Source organism: Magnolia sinica, chromosome 2 (genome assembly GCF_029962835.1).
Source record: "Magnolia sinica isolate HGM2019 chromosome 2, MsV1, whole genome shotgun sequence".
In the NCBI taxonomy this organism is placed as follows: domain Eukaryota; kingdom Viridiplantae; phylum Streptophyta; class Magnoliopsida; order Magnoliales; family Magnoliaceae; genus Magnolia; species Magnolia sinica.
The window spans coordinates 51,794,501-51,809,543 of NC_080574.1; the positions used below are offsets into that span (position 1 = coordinate 51,794,501).

General features: G+C 38.4%; 2 long non-coding RNA genes across 2 annotated transcripts; both read right to left on the reverse strand.

Moving 5' to 3' along the window:
• Positions 1-5,310: 5,310 nt before the first annotated feature.
• On the reverse strand, positions 5,311-10,621 carry LOC131228832 (uncharacterized). Its single transcript, XR_009163093.1, has 3 exons — positions 10,522-10,621; positions 10,215-10,286; positions 5,311-6,151 (listed from the first exon to the last, which is right to left on the reverse strand). It is a non-coding gene; the product is annotated as an uncharacterized LOC131228832 (long non-coding RNA).
• A 99-nt stretch (positions 10,622-10,720) lies between these two features.
• Positions 10,721-11,629, reverse strand: LOC131228825 (uncharacterized). The gene is made up of 4 exons (XR_009163092.1): positions 11,498-11,629; positions 11,133-11,167; positions 10,983-11,033; positions 10,721-10,826 (listed from the first exon to the last, which is right to left on the reverse strand). It is a non-coding gene; the product is annotated as an uncharacterized LOC131228825 (long non-coding RNA).
• Positions 11,630-15,043: the final 3,414 nt, after the last annotated feature.

Sequence of the window (15,043 nt, forward strand, 5' to 3'; positions counted from 1 at the left end):
CACAACAGATGAGTTGCACATGCAAGATTGTGGCCCATTGCGCGGCATGTAATAAGTCTCCTGCATACTTGCGCAATGATATGTGGTTGTGCAAAAATAGGATTCACATGTGCAGTTACCTATAAATATCCCCTCCCTCATTCATTTGATCCATTCATAAGTGTGGAGCTCCAAAGGATTTCGAAAAGATTTAAGATTTTTTCAAGAACTCCCCCAGACATCCCGCGGGAGAAGAAGAGGAAGAAAAAGAAGGAAGCAACGAGAGAGAATATATGTTGCGCGTGTTGCGTGAGCCCACGCAACAAGTTCGTATAATAGATTTTTACTATGAATATGGCTTTTACGCATTCTTCATAAAGGCAATAATCTTCTATGATCCTTCAAGATTATTATTACTCCAAGCATATCAAGAAAGAATGAAGGATTCTAAAGGATTCCCCAATCCATATAATCCTTCTGTCATTAAGATGAACACGCCGAAAGCCGAGATGATGCCGAAATCAACATTTGAATTATTTCTATTCATGTTATCACATTCATTACATATATTTTGAATTGGAATCAATGGCTATATGAGGATGTAAATGAATTCCATAATTAATAAAATATTCGATGATGATTATTCTTTCTTTTTCCTATGTTATTATTGAATAAGATATCCTGATCGCAATACATTCATTTCTTGTCGAAACAAAACGGCGACTCCATTGGGGATTGAACTTATCTTATTTAATAATAACTTAGGAATCATAAAAAGAATTATCACCATCAAATGACACCACTATGGCACCAAAATGGCGACTCTCAATGGGAACATCCTCCCCTTCATCTCCAATACAAACTATATTTTTTTCGGGTTGTACTACTAATGTACTATCATTTCTCCCAGGACCTTCAACACTTCCTAACTATAATGACTTTTTCATCAATCAACACGATTTTCTACTTCACGTCCAATGGATTCTCTATTGACTACGTACAAACGTCATCTGAGACCTTGGTCAAGAAAGTTCAGTCGACTTCGACCATAGATAATTCGATAAAAGTGATGACAGGGGTGATTTCCATGTCACCAATTGCACAAAACAGTAAAGAAGAATGGACAATAGTATCATCTAGGAGAGCGAAAGTCCGATCTCCTCCGGCTAGAAGTCCAATTCCACTACGGGTGATTAGAGAACCTATCACTTGTAATGCTACAAGAAAGAATCCCGCATTAGCCCTACCTCCACTTTACCCAAGGTAAGCCGAAGCTATTTCTTTCACTCCACAAGATTTCCCTACTCTGCCGACCACAACTTTGCAGTGGACCCAGAAAGAAAATGGGAAGTCTCCTTTGATCAATAAATTGTCATCAGTGGAATTTATTGGAACTACGTCGTTGCGTATGGTAACGCCAGACGTATCTTCACCTAAATTGTTAGGGTCTTGTGAGAGCATCAATAGGTCTGACGAAGGTTGTTTTTCTCTAAACTCACTCGTGACAACGTATCCTTCCTCTCCTTCAATAGTAAGGCAATCAAAGAGTCAACAGTAAGGCAATCAAAGAATAAAAAAGTCATCATTTATATGGCGGGAACAAGCTAGAATCAGCCGTTGTCTACAGATGAACGTCTAGCTGAGATGGCCCAAGCACAAACAATCTTAATGGATGAATGCATGTCTAAGAAAGGTGTTAGCTACACTGGCCCACAATGTGGCTCGAGTCATTGCTCCTCCTACCATGGCTACAGCAAATGGCCAAGAACAATAGCCAAAACGCTCACAACCGCCAAAAGTAGGATCGCACAGGTCAACTTTAGTAATTCGTTTGATAACACAGGACAATATATGACAGGTGGTGTTAGAAACCATCAGAACATAAAGGGAATGAAAACACCCTGGGAGATTCCATTTCAGAATGCCATACCCATGTGAAGTCAAAGACGTGCCATTCCCCGCAAACTTCAAATATCTGGACTTCTAGAAATTTAACGGAGACGGATCTCCGAAAGAACATCTCATACACTTCATCACTACTATGGGCAACTTCTTGATAGTCCCACATTATTGCCTATGGTTGTTTGGTTTGTCACTAGCCGGGAAAGCCTTAAGGTGGTATTTTAGTTTGACACCTAGATCCATGCATACTTGGGATCAGATGCAAGATACTTTCATGGCCAACTTCTTCTCATTTGATTGGGACGTTATCATTAGTGAATTGGCTTCCGTATGGCAAAGGGAAGATAAAAAAATAGAAAAATTTATTGACAGATAAAAGACTCTGGGAGCATCGTGCAGATAACTCCCCAAAGAGAGAGCAATGTCTGAACTCAATGGAGATGGGAATTGCATTCGGCCTAACAAGCGCCGATATACGGACTTTCTGCGACCTCGCCATGAAAGCTCATGCACTTGAAATTATGACTAAGAAAATACTGGCCTTCCGAAATGAAACTGTGCGATGAGGGCCGATTCCACTAGTAACGAATGTCGCCGATCAAGAGAAGAAAATAGAGGACCCCCATAATCGACATAAAATAGAGAGAAAATGTAAATGTTATCTTATTTAGAACCTATGATTGTCAAATTTTGTTATGCCAAAACCTCTTGGAATCTGTATCTTGTTTAGTGGTTATTGTAAGATCAACTTCATGTCATCCTTGTCAATCTTGTCTACATTCAAGTACACGAACAAGTCACGCAAGTACAAGATCAAGAAGTACAAGTATAACATCAAGAAGTCAAGATTAAGAACAAGAAGTTCAAGTACAAGATCAAGAGGTTCAAGAACAAGAAGTTCCAAGTACTAGATCAAGTTTTCAAGCTTTAACTACTTCAAGAGAATGATATGTGATGAATCAATCTCACAAGTAAGGTTTGTTTGACCTTAGACTGACCTTAGGATAGGTTATATAATATCATAAGTCATTTGATAATTTTATAAGTCATTTTTCGATCAGTCCTAGTCATGGTTCGACTAGTCCAGACACTGGCTCGACCAGTTCAAGAATTCCCTCGACCAGTCAAAGGTTTGTTATGAATTTTTGAGATTTTCTGTTGGACCCTTGACCAGTCTTGGAGACTGCTTAACCAATCGAGTGAACAGTACTCGACCAGTCGAACAGGCTTGACTCAAAGTCCAACAACATTTCTGGGTCCCACTCGACTAGTCGAGTGCAGGGCTCGACCAGTCGAGTAGCTATCTTATCTTATCACGGCAAAAATTTTGAAATACTGTTGATCCTTCGACCAGTCAAGCTGACCACTAGGCTAGTCGACTGAACAATATTTTTTCCAATAAATTGAGGATGATTTTCAAAGTTTTTCAATTCATTCAAAGTTATTCAAGTCACGACTCTGAGAAACTTGTCCTCACATTCTAGAAGCTAATTGGTTAGTATTTAAGATTCTTTTAGTAGATTTTTTGCATTTGATTTTGTGATCTCTATTCTATTTTATTTCTTTTGAAAAGGGAATATTGATTTTACCCTTTGTGAGATCAAAATCAAATCAAGCAAGCCCAGGATTGTTTTAATCTAAAAATCATTTAGACCTAAGAACCTTTTCATATGTGAGATTGGACATTGAACATCTACATTGAATTGGTTCTACCGGGCTTCATCAGAAGGAGAATCTTCAGATAAGTATATTTCAATTTTCTATATTTGGTTTGTAAAATTGCTAGAAAATCTTTTGTTTTTTGTTTTAACTGAGATAGCCAGAAAATCTTAGTGTGTGGGGTTTTTAATTATGGTAACCATTTTGAAAACACAATTGTGAAGGCTTTGGGTGAACCTTGGAAAACCTATTTCATAGTGAAAGCCAATATCCTATGGGTGAGGATATTGGGAGTGGAGTAGTTGTGTAGTTGTTTTCTAACAGTTGGCGTACACGCAAGCGAACCACTATAATTGCTGGAGTTGTGGTGAATGTTTATTTTTGTGCTTTTGTGGTAAATGATTGTAATTTACTTTTTGGATATGTGGTGAATGTTGTAATAACAGTAGAAATTTATTTCTATTTTATTATTATTTTTCTCTATATCGGTTTGGGATTTTGATCACTACCAGAAAACTGTGAAAATGCTATGGATAAAAACCGTAGCTAAATGCCTATGGCTACGGTTAGAATCCGTAGCACGACTGTAGCCATTGGTACCGTAGCCATAGGTCTAAAAGCTATGGCTACGGATTTAATTCGTAGCCATGACTACGGATTTAATCCGTAGCCATATAAACAATAGCTACGGATTAAATCCGTAGCAATACTTTCCGTAGCTCTACGGATTAAGGCATATATAGCTACGGATTATATCTGTAGCTAAAAGTAGAGCGAAAATCATAGCAACAACTGCGGTTTTCAGATAAAGGGCTACGGTTAATAGCCATAGCTACTACCTTTTAAAAAAAAATATTAAAGAAAATATAACAATGGCATCTCTTACCATTGTAGTACATGCCCTGATAGATCAACTCATATAAGCTAATATAGATAAATACTTCATGGATAAATCATTCAATCAAACACAATCATTCATTCATTCGATCAAATACAATCATTCATTTTAATCCATTTACAAAATTACAGTGCCAACATAATAGTTATATGTCTATTTAAAGTTCTCATTGACTGCAAGATCCAATGCCTTCTCGCAACAAACAGCTTCTCAACAATCGCAAGCAAGAACTCCATGGATGTGCCTCTACTGCTTATCACTTCGCCATCAACTAACACCATATTCTCAGCTTCGCTTTGATCCGAAAGCTTATTGCACATGGCTGAAAATCAATTTCATCATACAAACAATGTAGTCATATGAAAAAGCTATGCCCTGAAACTGAAGAACTAAATTATAGAGAAAGACGATGACGAGATGACATAAAAAAGAAAGACAATACGTGGGAGCATACACTGATCTCCTCATTTCTGAACAAGTAAAATCTGTAATAGCCAAAGACAAAATAAACATTTAGCTATTCAAAATACCAACTAATATAGGTATAACAATACCAACTAAATTTGCAAAAGTAGAATATATCAACTATTTTAGCTAAACTCAGCCAATGTTTAACATTGAGGCAAGCTTCAAATTTAATAAAACACAAAACCAAGAAACTGAGGTTCCATATGCACATGCTTTACCAAGAAAAAGGCATTTTAGAGTCACTTTCCACTACAAAAGTTTGCAGCAGTGATTTAAAATATCAGTATTGACGCATGTATTGCACCATTGGGATACAAAAACTCATCAGTATTGCATGAGAAATATCACTTGTATTGGGGAATGTATCGGTTTGAAGGAAACATTCGGAAAGTATGATGGAATTTTTCAATGATTATACACTCTTGAAAACATTACAAAAAACAAGTATGCACAATGAGTTTTCTTGTATAGGGTCCTAAACTATGTGTTGTCTATAATGATGCAATTATATCCAAAATGAGTTAGCATAATCCATAACCACATCTAAGAAAGATGGATGGATAAATCCACATTGTTTTTTCAAATTTAAATGGAGATCTTTTCCAGTTGAAGGATCTGCTGCCATTGAGCAAAAATAGAGAATGATCATATGCAACTTTGTCCAGATGGTGAAGAAAACAATGCTTTTTCTTACCCATTCTAAATCTACAAGAGTTTAATCCAACCATCCTGCAACAAAACTGGTTTGCTTGCGATTGTTATTCCATGTGAATGGGTGCTTTGAATCTCCAATATTCAGGAAGTCACAATCAGAAATGATTTCCTGAAATCCAGTAACAAGAAACAGATTGATTGATGGACCTTTTGCTTCTCATATAGTATGGCATTGAAGATCCCCATAACACACCATGGAAACCTATTAGCAGTAGCTCCATCCGCTAAAATATTCCATAAGTTAAAGATTATCATTGTAGCTTGTCCCAGATATTTGGGGCTAGCAAAGCATGAAATTACTGATAGAATATCTAAAGAGAACAATGAATAAATTGTTAATGCGTGTAGTGTACTGATTAAAACTACTAATCCCATCCTCTACTTCTAAACACTCATGACATGGTTAGCTCCATAGAGCAGATTCCAGTATTAAATAAAAGTGAAGTTTACCTGGTTAGTCAGTTTCTCAGTTTCCTCTTCGGCCTCATCATCATCTAAGACATTGTCAAGCGATTCTAACATCATCTCACTCTGCATATAGGAATGGAAAATAGGTAAATATTGTAACTTCACAAACCAAACAAACATTACATATTCCTCCATCATGACAAAGATGTCTTTAAAACTGTGAAAATAACATTTTATGAGCAAGTCGTTGAAGGTCAACTGAGGGCCTTAATTTTTTATGTTCCTCAACCGGGTTAGATATTTCACTTAACCATGTGGGTAGAGATGCTTTTGGCTTTGTAATTATCTTGTTTATGAGAGTATCAAGAGCAGATATTTGTTTTTGGGATCCATGGCTCCTTGATGCAATAATGCTGTTCCTCTTTGACATAATGTTTTTTTTTTTTTTTTTGAGAGAGAGAGTAAATGTTATTAGTAAAGATTTAAGATGAGCAATAGATGCTCTATAGATTTACAAAGAAGCAGCCAAAATGAATCAACATAAATGTAAGAAATTTTGGCCAATAGCCTAAGGTTCGATGCCTTGGTGCGATTTGCAATTTGGCTTGCCTAAATTACACATAAAAAATCATTTTTTTATTGGTTAATGGAACAGGTTACCACCAGAAGATGCATGCATACATGAAAAATGCCTAAAAGATTTTTTTAAATGCTCGCCTCTCGAGGCAGGGAAAAAATGCAGGAAATATTTAACAGAAGCCCATGCAAGCAACTAAGATATGAAGGATGGCTTAGCCACAGAAACACGAAATTCAAAAATTGAAGTTATTAACTGTAACGACCTTGGAATTTTTGTGCTAATCTTTCCTTAAGTAGTTGTTTTTGGGGTAATTAGCGCTTTACTTGATTGCTTGTGAAATTCGCATCAATCACTTTAAATTGTATCTGCATGGCTCTAAACGTGTAGATTAGTGAGCGCTACGTTACTCTGAAATCTGGGATCCATCGCTAAATCCAGTTGTTCTGGGGAATTTTTGGAAGATCTGGATCGGACCTAGACCGCGCGTCGAAAGTCCGATGGCGATGATCTTAGGCTGTTGCGGTCACTGAGTTGGGCTTGGTCTTCACCTCGAAAATCAAGTCGATCTGATGTTCTGGGTCGATTTGGTTGAGTTCGGAGTGAAGAGTGTGAGAACGGTTGGAATTTAATAAGCTTTTTATGAAATCTGAGTCGTGTCGCTTGCGCGACGATTTTAAGCATTCTGACCGTTGGATTCTGACCCAATTTCACCCTCTGATCAGGATGGTTGGCCCAGGCATATCCTAGTGCTTGTGGACCTGATCGAGTTTCCGTGACCGTTGAATTGAGTGTGGTCCGCCACGGCTGATCTGAAGAGCCGGTCGGTACAAAAACTCAACCTGACCTAGATCCATGGTCAGTGAGCTTAAGTCCGACCTTTCGTGGTTATAGGCCCACCAGAAGTGCTTCGTTGGATCGAGAAAGGCGTACTTTGGTTATAACCTAAGTATACCTTGACCCTGGGGTTATTTCCATCATTTTAAGGCCTATGTATAGTCCTTAAACCCTAGCTCTCATTTCCATACGAATTTTCTCTAACCCTAGCTTGGAAAGAGAGTGGAAAAGAGAGAGTTAGTGAGAGAGATTGGTTGGTGAATCACCTTGATTCTTCCTTGTTCTTCTTCACCTTTGAACCTTCACTTTGAATCGTTCCTTTGGCAATTTTGAGTTCTTTTGGGGTAAGCTAACCTAACCCTAACCTGTGTTAGAGCTTAGACTAGACTTGGTGTTGTTGTATCTCATTTCTATCCTTATTTTAGGGTATTCTTGCGCCGTTGACGAAGACAACTCGTCTAAATCAGTTCGGCGGTTCTTTCCTTAAGGTGCGGACTTTAAGTGTATAGGTTATGGTTTTCAGGGCTTTCAATCCCAGTTAGTGATTTATTCTTGTTATGGATGAGATTTCACATGTCAAATATTGTGTTTACATTGCTTTCTTGATATGCATGTGTTATATTGAGATTTGTGTATTCTAAGTGTATTTATAAAGTACCGTATACGTATAAAATACGCACTTGTGCTTGCCATGATTATTGGTCATGTATGTATGCTAGATGCATGTATGACAACTCCTTGGTAAAGGGAATTGTCTAAGTGCATGTATTCCAACATACGTCATGTATGTTATTCCTTGTATGCTAAGTGTTTGTAGAAATGCATGAATGACCTAAGTGTAACTGATTACACTAATTGTGGGCGTTGAGAAGTGATTCTCAATACTCCTATCGATGCGCATGATTTCCTTTATGCAATTTACATTTCAAGTTATTTAAATTCAAGCATTCCTATGCTTACATTTATGTTAAGTTGATATTATTCAGATGTGTATGTAACATGATTTGAGTTATTGTTCCATTACTGTTTTACATTCCATATGAATATCTGTAGTAGTGTAGGATATTTGGGACTATGCCTTAGTCCAGGAGATCGGTAATTGACCCTATATTCGTGGTTGAGATTGCTTTCGCCACGTAGGACGTATTAGACGAACCCGAGCCGTATTAGAGTTGGCGGCAGTGGTTTGGCCACGCGGAGTGTTTGCGCACTCTATGTCGTTCAATTCAACGTGCGCTCGTGCTAGTCGAGTTCGTCAACTAACCCGATTGTCCAGTGTATGTTAACCATGTATGGACGCTACTGCTTGAATCTAGGGTACCGAACTTACCAGTGAAATCCTAATAACCATGGTACCTGATCCGCTAAGACTCATGAGCCGGACATGGTGGTATGGGACACCGTGGTCGAGCTGTCGGCCTACGCTGGGGTGACGAGCCTCCCAGTAGTGACCAGTGAGCAACTAAACTCGTGAGCCGATTATGGTGGTATGGGACACTATATTCGTGCTGTCGGCCTACATTGATTGGTGACGAGCCCTTTGTAGTGACCTCGAGCATACCTGGATACCGCAAGGAGGTGACGAGCCGATCTGTGGTAGTAAGGGCATGAAAGGCGTGCATTGATTGGTGACGAGCCCTTTGCTACGACCTCAACTATATGATCGTATGCAATGTCTAGGATTGACGACCCTAGTATGGATCACTGTTTGGATGGTGATATGAGGAAGGTATCTTAGCTTCCCAATCCTGCTGTATGAAATGGACTAATAACAACTTGGTAATCATATCCATGCACCACATTTGCATGTGCTTTCTAGATGTGGCGCACTTTGAGGCGATGTCATGCGTAACGTAAGATGAAGACGCTGAGGGTGTACGTGTGAGGGCACGCATCATATTGCATTCATACCTGCATTAACAAGAGTACTTAGGATTTATTTAATTGTCCTGCTTTATCATTCTTGTTTGATTGAACGATAGCATGTTAACCAAAGGCCTTATTGTTCCACCGAGTTGATCACTCACTCCCACGTTTCGGGCGGTGTTACACACCCACCGGACTCTCTTAGGCCCCGATGTTGCAGATGTGGATGCGACGTCCGAGGCAGAGCGGGAGCTGGAACGACGAGGCGGCCTTCTCCTATATGCAGTTTTGAGACGGGTTCTAGCGAGCCTCGTGCTGCGCGGGATCTATGGGATGACTATTTTGGGAACTGAAATAATGTAACTTGTACTTATAATTTTGATAAATAACACTTTTACACGATCTGGTTGTATATGTAATTCAGGGACTTACACTTGTACACATATTTTACTATAAGTCTTCCGCTTGCTTTATTCACTTACCCCTGAATCATATCTGCGTTTTGGCTTAACCTATCCCATGTTTATGTGCTAATACAGTCAACATACATCATTCATTAATTATGTTGCATAAGTGATGTTTTGGAACTCGGGAGCTGAGTTATGCTCGACCCCCGAATTTCAGGGCGTTACATTAACAATATGAAAGAGAAATTCTTCAGCGAAAGGAAATTGCAGACATGGAGCTTCAGTTTGGTTATCTTGTGCAAAGGCAATTAATATGAATTGGCAAGTGGGGAAGACAACTCCACCCACACATGCTTTTTAGAGACTCTACTCACACATGAATGTAACCCAATGAATGGTAATAGCTACAGAACAGTAGAATAAACTTCCATGGGACTTTGTCATTTGTTAGTGACAACACCACAGTATTTCACAATTAAAATAAAAGATAATATCTTACTGTCATATCCATTTGTGTTGCTTGCTTCTAAAATTCTTGAATCACCTTCATTTGCTTTGCAAGTGCCATTTACTGAAAATAAGCTCTAGATAGTTTAGTCAGGTGCAAGGAAAAAGGAGACATGAGAAAAACTAGATGAAGTTACAATTTTAGGCCAGAACTTTATGGTAACTGAAGCCTAGACACCAACGAAATATCCACTAGACATGTCCATTGAAACAAAGGTAATTTCTTTAGAGTCATAAAGCATGGAATATTAAAGAGATCTAACAGTAGCCTTCAATTAATGTGCGTGTAGTTTCCAGACCTTGTTCATGGCTTCCATTGCCTTACTTGCACCTTTTATGCCATTAACAACTGAAGTATTGACATGCATTACCTGCAATGGATTAAACAAAACAATTCAAGCAAACAATCACATACAGGTAAAAAAAAAAAAGAAAAAAAGAAAAGAAAAAAAGGAGCAATCTGACAGCAAACCCACTGAATGAGGTAGTGTTGGCTCACCTGTGTGAGAGTTGCTATACCTCGCATATGAGCTCGACTACCTTGTAAATTAGCAATTTGTTGCCCAAGCCTGATAAGTTGATGGGCCAAAATTTTAGTTGCAGCCTATAAATGAAACAAAAGTATAGTTAGTAATCCTTCATTTGAAACAAGAGAAGTACTTCATAACCATTGACAATGGATTCAATGATGGACACTCCTCACCTCCTAGGAAAGGAGAAACACAATCTGCTAATCAAGCAAAAATAAACAAAAACCTACTTCATTTCCAGTTTTGGTGGTCTTCTTTATTTTAGCAACAAGCTTTTTCTCCTGCCATGATGATAGCTAAAATTAAATCTAATCCGATCTAAACATATCCTAGGAATGCATGACATTGTATCAAAATTCAATCCCAAGTTCTTAACATACTTCTAGCTGCAGTGCTCCAATCTCCTTCTCGATCCCTGAAACATGACAAAAAATAAGAAACTTAATATAATACATAATGATGACTAAACCTACAATTTTATACGTCTCCAGTTGGAATTGAAACAACCAAATGTTAAGGTTGGGGCTACTCCCTCATTATGAAGGGAGCGGTTTTAGCCCCACATTTGTCGTTTCCCCCTCGACATTGTATCATTGCGGTTCATTTCACTAGAGCATCCAAATGTGTCCTTGTTTAAGTGTTACATCACTTACACATGATGTCATTTTGAGCAGGACGTGAAAACATGAGCAGAACATTTGTTAATAACCATGCTCAAAGAAGGCAAAAACAGAGAAGCCCATACCTCCTGCACTGATTATTAGTATGCGGAGGCACCAATGTTGCTATCTTGGACCAGCAATGTCCATGTTCAGCGATTGCTGCTTTCAGTTTAGAGTCCTCTTCTTTAGTCCATGGTTCCAGATTTAAAGACGGATCCAGACAGTCAAGACTCTGCAATTTAGTCAAATCAGTGGTTCATTCTTTATATATATATATATATATATATATATATATATAATGATATATGAATGAATCATACAACCCTTGTTTTTTATGCATGTGCCCCCCTTTCGACTATTTGTGGTATTAGAATAGTACTTTAAAATGCTCAGCTACTACCAATAAGAAAGAGAGAATCTATATATCAAAGATGGAGGCAGAATAGTAACTAATGGTTTTAAGCAATTGGTCAGGTTAAATTTTTAGGAAATTATTTTGAAATACCTCTCTCTACATTGAACTTGAGTTCGGCCAGGGACAAACTGAGCAATTTTCATCCAGTTTTTCTACCCGAAAAGCATCACAGCTATTTTCAAGTGCTTGTCTTCATCCATAGTCCATCTCCCTACCCTTTTCCTAGAAGGGTGAAGTGTATTTCTCCATCTGCATTCAATAGGATCACATGATTGACTTCAATGAAGAAAGTTCATGACCCAACCCCTATTAGGGACTACATTGTTTCAATCTTCTGGCCTAAAAGTTTTAGGTTGTTCCCCTCCTCAAGTGGGCCACAGTGTACAAAGTAAACTAACTGTTGAAACAAATTTTCCAACTGTGCATTTGTATTGTATCTTGTGACCCACCTGAGGTATGAAGTGGCCTAATTTCTAGGCCAGAAGATCTAAACAATGCATCCCACCTAATGGAAAGCTCAAAGCTTGCAAACCTGCCCTACCAAATGAACTTGCATAAGGATGAGCAGGGCTCCACGACGTGCAGTATTAGAAAGCCTTTTTCTAAGAAAATGAAAATAGCAAAAGATCTTGACCTGTTTCCCATTTTCTGTGCAGTAGAAACAGGCTGTGGTTAGCTCAATTTCAATCTAAAGAAGTCCTAAACAACTGAGAAGGGACATTGGTATAAAGAACATTTAGAAAATGGAAGTGCCGACAAATGAAACTCAGCAAATGATTTCATTTCTGCCTAGCTGATGTAAAAAGAAGGAAATTAAAAAACAAAAGAAAGAACAAGAAGAAGAAGAAAGTCAGCAAATAGTATAAAGGCAGTTTGCAAAACATTTACAATATAACACAGAAATGATCCAATGCTTTCAGAGCACCATCGGTTATAGTGCTCTTAGTAGAATCTGGACATTTGGACCATCCAGTAGATTGATCTGGATAGTCCAGGTCTAGCACATATTTCATGGGCAACAATGCAAAAAACGTACTGATTGGACAATTCTAACCATCATTGAAATCTATATAACTGGAACACAAGGAAGTGAAAGAAACAGTCCAGGAGAAGTGAATTCTTTCTTACATTAATATCCTCATAAACTTCCAAATTAAAAGCACATCTAGAGATTGCCAGGCAATGAAACACGGGAATTATATGTTCCTCAACCGTATAGCATCTTTGAATCTACAACTTACACAAGCGGGGCCCATGATTCAGTGATCCACAATGTAAATTGATGGACCTCACCATGGACAAGGAATGCTCTAAAATTTCTCAGATTGGAAGATCCTAACCTTTCAATTCGGGGCCTTTCAGAAGACCATTAGGGAAGTAAACACAGGAACCATCCACATTTAACTGGAACAATGTGAAAGACTAGAGGTTTCAGATCATCCAACCCAGGAGATTTTTGGGCATGGTCAATCCACACGGGTCAATCCAATGAATGTTCTGGATAATTGAACCATGGGCCTGGCTCATACATAGAAATCCCAGCCGAATAGAAGGATTGTATAATTCCTCGAGGACAATATATGCGGTATGCTGACATGCATTTCACCCAGATGATCAGCACAATTATCAAACCCTCACACTCCAGCATAACATGGATCAAAGAAATTTGTTACTCAGATCTGACAACATCCTAGTCAAAAAGGAAATCATGATTGAGAAATCTCCTCCTAATATATCCCAAACAACAGAAAAGGGTGGGAAAAAAACTCAAAGCTGCAGTTGCCATCATATGGTGGAAAAAATGGGATCTTTGCTCTCTTTGACTGCCTAACACACATGACGTGTACGTTCGGAGTTCTAGTCATTCTGTGCTACATAGAGTTAATTGGGACCTATAGCACAAAACAAGGAAACATACAACCCTAATGGAACAAGGAATAAATTCTAGCAAACTGGTGGATATGCAACCTCTCTTTTATCAGCAACTAAGAAACATAAACAAGCAAATCATTCTTGCATACCTAAAATGAATGCGGATTATGGAATCAGAGAGGGAAGTCTTCATGAGATTGAGAGAGAGGGGATGGTTAGGCAGATAAGAGGGGTTCGTGAGAGGGGAGATCAAGAGAGAGAAAAGGGGCATGGGAGATCGAGATCGAGATTGAGAGAGAGAGAGAGAGAGAGAGAGAGATGCGGAATGGTTTTTTTTCCAAGAGTGGAGGGAGATGAAAGGTTTCGTGTGAGGAGGGAAAAGAAAAAGGGTAGCGCGGGATGAGTTTTTGCATTTTTACTTGCTACGGCTCTACTACGGTTTTAATCCGTAGCTAAAAGCTCGCTGGACTATAGCCGTCTACCGCGCATCCACTTTCACACAGTTTTGATGGTCAGGGACGAATGACCCTCTCAAGGGCAGCTTTATGGGATCCATCATGATGCATTTCATATATCCACTCTGTCCATTAATTTTTTAATTTTTTATAGGGAATGACCCCAAAATATAGGCAATTCGAAGGTCAACTTGAAACACACCATCGATCAATGGTAGGTATTTAATCTCCACTGTTTCCTACCATGTGGTCCACTTGAGCCTTCGATCTACTTCCTTTTTTGGGCTCCTGCCCAAAAATACTCTTTCAAAATGAATAGATGTATTAGATGTATCACACATATTTTAATGCGCATCGTAGAGTCCCTTATGGGGTCATCCCAGGTTGTAGGTACTAGTAGTGGTGTTAACTTTTAGCTACAGTTCGATTATTTTTAGCTACGTATTTAAGCTGTATTAATATAGCTACGGTCTATATCCGTACCCAAAAACTATCATAGTCCGTAGTCGTTGATCATTTTTTTGGTAGTGGATACACAGATCGTTTTAGAAATCAGGTTGTCTTACCATAAGCCATTGGTTTTCGGTGTAAGGTTGTCATTAGAACAACATCTGTATCAACTTCTTAATACTTGTGCATTTCAGGGTGCTATTTATTTTTACTATTTGAGATTGTTAAGTGCTATCTTGTTCTAGTTCTTTCTTAATTCTGCATTTAATTTTTTAATTTGGCAGTCCTATTCACCCCCCTCTAAGACTTTTAGCTCGACCTTTTCAAGTGGTATCAAAGCCTAATAGCTCATTCATTTAGATTTATTTCCTAAGATAACTGATCTGAGCTTATATCATGTCAAATTTTGATAGCCTTTCAATTACTAGGCCACCACT